Source organism: Aedes aegypti, chromosome 2 (assembly GCF_002204515.2).
Source record: "Aedes aegypti strain LVP_AGWG chromosome 2, AaegL5.0 Primary Assembly, whole genome shotgun sequence".
Classification (NCBI taxonomy): domain Eukaryota; kingdom Metazoa; phylum Arthropoda; class Insecta; order Diptera; family Culicidae; genus Aedes; species Aedes aegypti.
This window is the reverse complement of record NC_035108.1, coordinates 72,971,014-72,983,021: the sequence shown is the minus strand read 5'-3', so window position 1 is coordinate 72,983,021 and position 12,008 is coordinate 72,971,014.

Here is a 12,008-nt window from a genome sequence, read left to right as displayed (position 1 = left end):
AAGCTGTCCGTCAAAGTTTAACATTATTTTTCGCAAAACAAAAATCCTTATTTTTATGAACAAATTGTATGTTTGTATCCTTTACTATTTTACTAAAGGTAAAGCTTTAAAAATATCAATTATATTCCACCATTCTATGACATTAGGTAACTTTAGTGATTTACCCATTTATGGCCAAATTTGCTGATACACCATCCTTTCACTCCCAGCAAAAGAGAAAAGTTAAAAGCGTATTCAAAACTAGTTTGGATTACTAAAGAAACTATATTAGTATAAACGAAAGCTAAATCGTGAGATTAAACTACAGTCTTAAGTATAAATTTTACTGTTTATGGTAGTTTTACTAAAAAGTCTCATACTTTTAAAATCATGTACGCATATTTATCGATCTACAGCAAATTGTAAACAGTTTTCTCCGAATTTTTCAATTGGTAATCTCAGAGTAACATATTATGAAAATAATATGTGGAAAATAAAATCGATTTTATTACAGCAGTGTTGCCAATTTTGATGATTGTCAATGTAATTTGATAGGTCTTCTAAGAATAAAACAATTGTGTTTCTGTTGTGCTTTGAATATGACGTAGGGACTTACTAAGTAACTCTATGAAGGCGTAAGTTATTTTTCATATTGATACTATATTAGGACTTCCGTCAGGACGTACTTTTACACAAAAAAAATCTACTCATATCAATTCCCATCAAATTTAAAAATAAATCTTTAAAAATATACGGGAAAATTGATTTTATTATATCTGTAAAATTGTTGCTCCAAAAATAACTTGATTTTTTCCATCAGGCTTCTGATTGATGATGCTTTCGAAGAACAAGCCTTTTTTGAAAATAGAAAATATAAATTATCGAATTTTCCAGCCAATTTCATACAATCATTGATTTTGATAACCTCAAAAAATCGACCGATCTAATCGTTGTTCCATATTCGTGTGAAATTTAATTATTTTGGAGAATTTTTATTATCACAACATTGTACAATACTAGTCAAACGATGTGCAAAAAACCGATTGAAATTTCATTGATTAATAAGAAAGATACAGCATGCACAAGGTGTCCACTTTATAAAATGAACAGTCCTTACCTTCTTGTTTCTTCCATAGGGAGTCAAGTGAAGTCTCACAAGGAATTCATAGCGTACTTCCAAGATTCCATCAGCATTTCACAAAACTAGTATTTCTCCAATGAATCCGACAGAAAAACCCACACGAAAATGCATGGAGTGTTGCAGAGATTTCTCCGAAAACTACTCTTAAGATTTATATTTTTCCTGGTTTCCACTAAGTAGTTTCTCTAAGAGTTTATTAAAAGGTACATACAATTTCTCAACAGATACCTTCAACTAGTTTTTCTCGAATTTCTTCAGGAATTACACTCGGAATGCAAGTTAGGATTGATTCAGGGATCCTGTTAATGTATTTTCAGGAATCAATTCAAGATTGCATCAGACATTACACCTGGTAATTTTTTGGAGTCTTGCCAAATTTTTTTTAATGAATTCTGTCAAGAATTCTTCTATTAATTTCTTTCCTGAGGAATTTCTCTGGATGTTCATGATAAAATTCAAACAGGGATTTTATAAAAAATGTTCTTTCAGTTATATATCTAACAAAAAACGATAAATATGTACCTACAAAAATTTCTTATCGCGCACCTTCTAGTATTCTTAAAAAAATCCTTCGAATTTTGAATTTTATACAACTCTTTGAGTGAACCGTGGACATGATTTTTCAAGAAAAACTTTAATTGCAGTCCTTAATTCACCAGCTATTTATGAATTAAAAGACAGCTCAAACTTCAGCAAAATTGTTTGTATTTACGTAGAGTACATCTGAAAAGAATAAAACTTTTAATTGAATTTATACAAAGTAAATTTGGGCAAAAAATTCATCAGAAAACGTATTATTTTTTATAAAAGTACTCCAAGACATTAGTAGCCCGCGAATGCCCGCGATGGGAATAAGTTCATTCGAAAGCTGAAAACAAGAGCTTTCAAGTAATGTACAAATTATTTTGCGAAAACTTGTGATAGATCACTTTCAACGCGTTTGAAGGTGTACGGAGTGCAATTCTAGATGAATAATAAAATACATGTGATACGCTAGTACGTGCATTGCAATCGTAGTAGCATGAATGGCATCCCGAGAAGGAACGAATTACTCGCACATGAATTGCAACATATATTTTTGAGTGATTTTTCAAATCACGAGTTCACGTAGTGATTTGTTTTAGAAATTTGAATAATTGTCATATTAAAAAGATAAAGTTGTAAATTTAGACGAAATGAACAAATATGCTTATGATGGTTTTTGTGTAGAGCTTCCATATTTTTTGATAAATCGTTTATAAGTTTTCGTCAAAAATTTCACTTTCTTATAGCTAGAGTTGTGTATGGAAACAATATTCAAAAATATATTTTGAAATACAACTTACGCCGTCCGACACGAATGCCAATCGAATGGTAAAGTGTCGCTGATAAATAAGAACAATAATAATATCTTACGCCTGACGTGCTGTGAAAATTTTATTTAAATCCTTCAGTAAATAACTGAGAACTAGCCTGCCCGAGTTGACCATTTTGCATGGAAGATTGCAAAAGTTGCAAATGTATTCTCCAAACCTGTATATTCTAATTATCAGTCCAAAACTAGAAACCAGTGCTGGGAATGGTAATAGTAGTAGGCTTGAGTTTTTACGAAAATCACGTGGCTCTTCTAATACAGTAGTTCAAAATTGTGAATCTCATCAAGTAGCCTATGTTAAGTACATGAATTTTCTAAATCAGGAGTGTCATTGAAGGCTGCAAATGCGGGAAATGCAACGGGAAATAGAACATTTTTCTACAGTAGTTTTGGGTTGCCCTTAGCAACGGGCGTTTTGCTATTTTCAAGCCATTTGTCTACAGCAGCGATACGCGTGAGTTTCACTGGCTCCGGTGACTGTGATTCGCTACGTTTGCCTTCTGTAGTGTGAATCTCAGAACTTTTCCCAACTCTGCTAGAAACATTTGAAAATAAAAGTCCATAATACCTAAATATGGCATAGAATATATCAAATATATGATTTCAGCTATTTTAAAGGGAGTTTGAGGTTTTGGCCGACATTTGTTCTAGATCGAACCACTGTGCGGTGGGGCAAAAGTTCGTTTAACACTTTTAATTTTGAAACTGTTATAATTAAAAATGGGTAAATATTTGACACAAGTTTGTTCAGCAAAATTATAGCCAATATGTTGAAGGTGGCTCTACCCCATTTGGCATAATGCCAATTGGCATAATGGCCATTTGGCATAATGGTCATTTGGCATAATGGCCATTTGGCATAATTTGAAGAATACATTGCCTCAAATTATTGTCCTCAACTTTTGGCCTGATAATGATCAGCCTAAATGAAATACATGTCCATTATAGACAACATAATGTAATCATTTTCGATTTTCGACCAGTGCTCTTCAAGTCACACTTGTAGCTGTGAGATTTTATTCACGTAGCTTCATAAAGAAGTTTTATGAGGAGTAAAAATTTGGCACCGTAGAGTGAGCCGGCTTATATCATTCTTGTTATGCTCTTTGAACGTCTGTCTTTAATTATTTTTAAAGCATTAGCTCGATTTCTGGCCATCGCTTGGGTGCCACGACTTTATATTATTTTTTTTTTGAGGGCGCAGAAGTTGAATATGAAGAACATCCAATGTTACAAAGAAGGAAAACCTCAAGAGAGATGCTTTGCCTTAAATGCTACAACAATCAGTTAATACACGGTTATTAGTTAAGCAGAATATTTCTCCTATTGCTGAACGGCCTTAAATCTTGCCTATTACTGTTCAACAATTAGCGAGCATTTTATGCATTCAATAATTGGTGAACTACCCAACTAGAAATTTTACCTTCTTTCAAACATAAGCTGTTCTTTTAGTATGCAGCGTAGTGAATCATAGGCACGCCATGATCGATTCTTAATTACATCGGATGCCCTTGGTACCGTGTTGATTCAAATTTCCCGGACGATTCGATTTCCGGAAACTCATCTTAATTGAATGAGCACGACTCAGTGGTGAAATCCATGATATGATCACGACTAACCGGATTTCTGATATTACTCGGTTACGCATAGCATGCCAAACAAGTATGTTTCTGGTCCCATCGCTCGCTCCCGCTGGAGCAAGCGACACATCCAATGGACTAAACAATACTCAATCCCAGACACTGCTCCTAATTCACCCAAAAGCCCTTTTTCTTCTACTTTATGCATGGAGAATGTAAAGGACATGGTAATTATGGACTTTAGACGAAAAAGTCGGAATTTAGTCTAAAAATATCGCGAAAAGGCCACTGTCCGGCATTCGCAGCGTCCACAGTTCGTTATGACTCGCTAAACTGCAAACTCAAAAGAACAGCTCATGCTTGAACGAAGGTGAATTTTACTAAGGAGGATTAACCCATGGTCATTTTTTGGAATTTCAGACCGAATTGTTTCCTCCCCTTTTTTAGAATTTGTATGGACTGTGGTATTCGGCCAAACCCTCCTTTCGCCCATAAATGACCACATGGTTCATGAACGACCCCTAATCTAAATTAATTACCCCATATGTTATGGGATGCCTCTCCAGCGATATGCTCAACCTCAGATGTGACAAGTAATAATGTTGGTAATATTATTATCATCAGCCTCAAACGCACTATTTGGACGAGCCTATCTTAAAGTATTTCCTCGTACTTACTTCACATTCACTTCTTTGGGCTAAAAATCTTTGTCAATATTAGTCTCTTTTTCCAGTCAATTTGACTTGTCCTAGACAAACATGTCAAGCACTTTAAGGGGGGGCAGGATCCGTCATTGATTTCGGAATTTTCAAAAGCAGTTTTTTCGTTCAAAATCAAGAAAATTTACAGGAAAATGTGTTCACTGTATTCTATTCTCCAACTGATACACAGTGAAAACATTTTCATCGAATAATTTTCAGTTTTGAACAGAAAAACTGCTTTGGAAGTATCGATGATAACGATGATTACAATGACGGAGCGTTGAACGTAAATGTGAAATGTGTGAGAAAAATATATTTTTTTAAATTATGCCAGATGGCCGTTATGCCAAATGGCTATTATGCCAAATGACCATTATGCCAAATGACATTATGCCAAACGGCATTATGCCAGATGGCATTATGCCAAATGGGGTAGAGCCGTTGAAGGTTTACTGTATGGTATTTGTTTTGTTTCAACTGCTATTGCTTTCCTGGAAATTTTGATTATACCACTAAGGTCGAACCTTTGCCCCACCTTACTCAACAGAGGAAACTCCTTTACAAATTACAACTATCGAAGAGATTTTGCAAACTTTTATGAGTTTCTTATGAAATAGGGTCCTAAAGGCCTGTCCCAATTTTAGTGCCAAACGCTTAAATTTATGCCAAAAACACATGTTTACTCAATATTGTTTTCAGTTTGTTTAGGTCCAAAATACATTGTTTTTCGATTTTGTCACACCCCTTGACTTAAAATTTGGATGTTTTTTGTTTTCCGTGTCCCTTCCGAAATGTCCGAACCCCTGTGGTGTTTTTTTTTCGACTAAGCGAACGTCAAACAGGATCAAAAGTGTAAAGGTTCAATTATACACCCAATTTTTAAATTAAGGTTAAAATATTATATAGCCGCTATTTGAGCGGGAAAAAAAATGCTAAAATTTAAAATATTGTTTTTATTTCAAAACATGAAAGGACGTGTTACTGTAACTTAACACTTCTTTCGTGTTTTTAAATAAAAACAAGATTTTAATGAATATTTCAGGACACTATTGCTCAGAATAAACATGAAGATCTTGATGTAAATCAGTGATTCCCAAAGTGGGTGAATTTGTCCCCTGGGGGCGATTTTCAGGTCCAGGGGGCGAAAATTTGTAAAATGGAATTTGGGGGCGAAAGTACTACAAAGGGGCGAAAGTGAGAGAAACTGAAAGCTACGATTCATTTGAAGAAGAGACTCAATTTAATAGGAGACTATACTTTAATAATCTGAAGACTTCACTTCTAACTCTTTCTCTCTATTTGTTTGCACCCTTTAACATTTTCTTTTAAAATTAATTTTAAAATTCTTGTGGAACATCCAGTTTTTAAGCTTAAAGGCTGGTTTGCTACTGGCAACAAAAGGAATCGGCTATCTCGATGCGTGGAAAATTTCTTTCAAGAAATGGTTCAGAAAATCACATTTGTCTTATCGCATACGCAGCGAATTGGACTATCGAATTTCATACATTTTGCCTTATGAAAGATGGAACGGTTATTGCAATACGAACGCTTTATGTATCGTTTTAGCATCAACTCACATCAAGGCGTCGATAGGCGCGTGGTGCAGTGATGCATTTTGAACTGAACGCGAGCCAAAAGTGAACTGAACGCGTTCTAATTTTGCACGAGAACCTAGCAAGCATTGAACTCTCGTGCAAGATTCTGCACCTGCTCAAGAACGGCCCGTTCACTTCAAAATGCACAACGCAGATGAAAACCATAAAAAACATAAGATACATAACATATTGTGTTCATGGCATTACAAATATATGGAACCATTAAAGTTCCCTAACATCTTTGCTAAATTTCCGCATTCAAATATGTCGTGTATCTGCCATGAAGACAGTTTTCATTTCACGTTCAGTTTTTTGCTCGCACGGGTTCAAATTTTTGAACTGCTTATTGTTCAAGCCTACTTGATCCCTCGTTCAAAGGTTTGAACTGGAACGCAAACTGAACGCGTTCAAATGCAACACTGGCGTGGTGTACGCTCGGGCCTATCGATCGCAAGGTTCTTGGTTCGATTCCAGGTTTTGTTTTCAAATTCTGGTTTCATAAGGCAAATTTATGAATTTCAATCCGATTTCTTGTGGTGAATTTTCATAAGGGGTTCTTATGTTTATCGATAGTCCATTGGCCTAAGTGCAGTACGCAGTTGAGAAGAAATGTCATTTCAAATGAGGCTCTCTGTAGGAATTCTCTTGACCCATTCAGTCAAGGAATTTCTTCACTTTTCTTGAGCGAAACAGCATACTTTGCTTAAGTGTTCCATCTTGCTATGAATCGATAACTGAAATTTTCCCAAAACATAACGTATTCAGAACTATATTATGTATTTGTAGTCAGAGATAACATTGGAAGTGTTTTTAATATCATAAATTTCATTTAATTATTGAACATTTTTATATTTTGGTTTAAGTATCCAAAATAAATAATTTTGTGCTTTATTTATGGAAGAGCCTTAGAATTGGTTGGTTCGTACAGGTAAAGTTTTTGCTACTTATTTTAAAATAAATCAAAAAATTATAATGACAAAAATCAGGTGCAAACGTTGAAAATAATAATTACCGGAGATGTAAAGCATGCAACTAAAAATACATTTTAAGAACTGTCGGATTAATACCTCACATTTTTAATAAAAACGTTTTGATTTTTGAATTTACCAATGTTTTTTTTTTAACTTTCGGCGTTTATTACAAAAAATTTCTGGAATTTGTTTTCACAGTTTCAAAAATAACCAATTTAATCAATCGAATTAATGAGTCTCGAATTTCAGAAAGTCAGCCAAATTTACTTAGTGCAGTGAAAACTGCACGCCTGTAATACACTTAGATTGGTATGATGCTTGCTAACATAATTGACTTACCACTACATTATTTTAATAATTGTCGTTAATTGATATTTGGGAAAATATATCATGATAGTATTCTGAAAATCTGCAGATAGATTTAATGATACAAGAATATCAATGAATATGAGAGGAATAATTTAAGTGTATTATATGTTTCAAACCCACATATGTTTAACAAGTTTACATCAGTAAACTTGATAACTTAACCAATCTTTGATTACCTATGGTAATATATTGATCAGAATTTTAACATAGTAGAGCAACTAACATAAATATTTCAAAAACATAGCACGGGGGTGATTTCATAAAAAAATTGGCTTCAAGGGGGCGAAGGTCAAAAACGTTTGGGAAACACTGATGTAAATTCTGTACAAATTTCAGAAGGAAAATTAGAGAAATATCTGTACGAATCTTTGAAAGAGTTTCAAGGGGTTTGACTAATTGGAGTTCTCCGAAGTATTACTGAACGATATTTTTTAATTGGTCTAATGTTACATCTAATCAAGGATTTCTAAAATAAATTGAAGAAATTTGACAAACGTGAATGTTGCATTCACAAGCATTATCAGGAAAATGCTTTATTGTTATTATTATAATCTTGAACGAGATTTGCAGCCCGGGGCTGGCTCATCTCGGAGGATAACCAATATATTTTGGACCTCCTGGTCATTTTCCAACAAATTTCCCTGTGTTTAATGCTAAACTTAGTCCATCAGTGATATCCATAATCAATCGCCATCAAAGCACTAGTGATGGAGTAAACAGCATGAAATCAGCAAATTTTAAGCGTTGATAGTGACAGCGAGCAACTCTCTACAAGACACTGATCCTTCCGGTTGTCCTATATGTCCATGAATCATGGACATTAAAGGAAGTCAACCGGAGAGCTTTCGGGGTGTCTGAACGTAAAATGTTGCGAACAATACTCGACGGTAAACTAGGAAACGGCATCTGGCGGCGTCGCATGAATCACGAGTTGTATCAAGTGTATAAAGAGGTGGATATTGTCAAGCGCATAAAACACGGCAGGCTGCGTTGGGCTGGTCACGTTGCCCGTATGCCGGAAGAACGACAAGCAAAGATAATATTCAGCAGAGAACAGGGACGAGGCCGCCGACTTTGTAGTAGACCGCGTACACGATGGCTTTATGGAGTTGAGGAGGACTTAAGGGCACTTAACGTTCAGGGCGACTGGAAGCGATTGGTCACTGAAAGTTAAATGCTTGAAAAAAAGGTTTCGAATACAGCATTTGTTTTATTTTAATTTGCATTGGAAAAAAAAAACGCTAAAAACTTAAAAAGTTAAACGTACAAAACTTTTTAAATTTGAAACTGTTTCTTTCTTGGAAGCGTTAATTGTTGAATTAATGAAAATCACAAGATTTCATCATTCTTGTAGAACTTTGGTTACCCTATACGAACCCAGTTGACGGGAGCGGGAGCTGTCACGAGAGAACGAGGATCTCAAATTGATAGGTTTACGCAAATTGTACGGTTGTTTGTTGCATGCTGCTGCTGCTGTTTCTTGTATAGCCATCGGACGACGACAACAGTCAACCCTCAGTTCAGTGGTAGTAATTTGCCGCGGAAGACAGCAAAAATCTGCGGGCAATCAATCGTAATGACCTACTACTAAAAGACGTTGAACCTTCGGAATCGAAGGATGCCTTCCTTCGTGGGCCCGATCAGTTTTGAGAAATCAATTTGAGTGACATTTGCGTTCAAAAATGCATCTCCCCGTCAACCCAGGAAGTGGCGCAACGGTTCACATTGCAATTACGTCACCCTCCACTAAAACAACGCCCAGTCGCTCTCCAAGTGATCAGGGCTCGGTTCAACCGGCAGTAATTACCGCGTTATTGCGATAATTGTTGATTTTTAGCAAAAGGATTAATTAATATTTATTAGAAAGCCCACGCTAGGGTAACTTTTAGAGGCGAGGGGGCGACAAGGGCGACAACGATTCCAACGAAAATATTCATGAACACAAAAGTGCCGAGGTGGAGTTGCCCATGTGCATTCTATTGTTATTCATCGACAACGAGCCCGAGAGCAGTTCAGTTGCTGTAAGTGCCTTATGCGCCTTTTTGTAATGGTGAAGCTGACGGCAACGACAACGACAACAGCGTAAGGGTGTGCGATATGCAATTTTTCCACATCGATACGAAACAAAACTATACGAGTTATTCTCGTAGAAACCAGGCCGCAATCGGCATATATCATTGAAATCTCGCATAACTTCTGATCTCGCCCTAAAAGCCATTGGTAACCATGTGTGTAGCTCGTTGTTTCTGAGCATTTGAATGGATTTTCATGTTATTTAACAACGCTATGGGAAAGTAAGGATCATTATCTACCTGCCCGTGATGTTGGTTTGGATGCTTATTCTTTCTTTTGCTCAGAAACAACGAGCCACACACGTGGCTACCAATGGCTTTTAAGGCGTTATCTCAGAGTATGCGAGAAATGTAAATTTTCGATCGTTTAGAATATGTTGAAAATAGAGGATAAGCGTTTTGGTGCATTTGAATTGTATAACCCCTCGTAAGCTAGCAACTTGCTAGTAGCAAGCCAAACAGTTTGCGAAAAAGACCATCCTCGATAAATCTTAGGTATTTCCTCTTAGATGATTTGTCACATCTTCTTCTCAGTCAAGGAAATTTCCATTACGAAAAGATCCTGGACCGACCGGGAATCGAACCCAGACACCTTCAGCATGACTTTGCTTTGTAGCTGCGGACTTTAACCACTCGGCTAGGGAAAGATTTGTCACATATTTCCCTTGAAACACACTCAGCCAAATTTCAGTATATTTTCATGCACATATTTCAGGCATCAAAATAAACTGAAATGTCAACGGTCAATTTCACTAAATCATCGTTGCTACCAAATCGATTCAAATTTAATATGCTGAATTCACCAATTTGATCGAATCCTTTGTATCGATGTTTTTGAATCGATTATATTTTCAACTTCGTTAAAAATGTATGAAAACTAGTTCTCAAATTAAGATTAAATGTATTTGCATTTAGTTTTTGAATTCCTGAAAAAAATCTTTTTTTTTTTCAAAAATAAAGGCAAGCCTCGTAGGATATATTTACAACTCGTGCTGTAAAAATCATCATTCTGCAACTTGTTCCGTAAACTACTATTAAATTACACATCTGAGGTGAAACAGAACCAAATTCAAAAAAATGGAAGTCAGTGGAACTTCGTTCCGAAGCATCATGGACAAAACCATTTGAAACATCGCATACCCTCACAACAGCGGGCGGTGGTCGGGCTTCGCTCTCTGCATATTTTGTTTCTGGAACGCGAAACGAGTTAATTGGTTGATTGCAGGGTCTTTGTTTCACGCCGGTAAGCGTGTTTGGCGCTGCAAGTACCACCATTTCCCGGTATGCACTTTTTTTTTGTGTTTCGCTGAATTTATTCTTCTAACCCTTTTCTATGACTGTCGAATGCATGCAGAGCAGATCCTAGGTATGACGCTTGCTGCAGTGGTTCTAATTAATAAGGCGACACGAAAATTAACGCTGCCATTGAAGTGATGCAAATTCGAATTCATTTCGGCGCAGTGGGTAGACTTTATTGAAAGAACGCCTCCTAAATATTGTAGGGGTGTAATTCACGCCGGCAGTGCAGCTGTGGGTTTAAAATCCTTTCTTGTTTATTTGCTCTTCTACTTCTTCTTCTTGACATTACGTCCCCACTTGGCAAGAGCCTGCTTCTCATCTTTGTGTTCTTATGAGCACTTCTACAGTTCTTAACTGAGAACTTTCTTTGCCAAATTTGCCATTTTCGCATTCGTATATCGTGTGGCAGGTACGATGATACTATAAGCCCAGGGAAGTCAAGGAAATTTCCATTACGAAAAGATACTGGACCGACAGGGAATCGAAACCAAACACCTTCAGCATGGCTTGCTTTGTAGCCGCGGACTCTAACCACTCGAGTCTAGTACACGACACTGAAGACGGCCTTACAGTTGAGGTCGAAATACGCGTATCTGTCAAAGGATGCAAACTCTAGTGGAATTAAATGGTATAGTACTAAATTCGGTTTTTTCATCTACTTCTAACCACTCGGCTAAGGAAGGCCCCATTTATTTGCTCATAGGATGCAAAAACCGCCGATATTTTATTTTAATGCTAATCTGTTTTGATGTTTGGAAGTTTTACCGACCTAGAATAAAATAAACTATAGATATTTTTTACGACAATCATTTATATCGTAAGTGTTGAGAAAAATTTTGTTAGAGTAAAGAGGAGCAATGGATTTCTAACCTAATTAAAAAAAAAAAATAAAATAAAATCATAGTGCATTGGAATCCGAACAAGAACAAGAAGCTTACATTTATCTG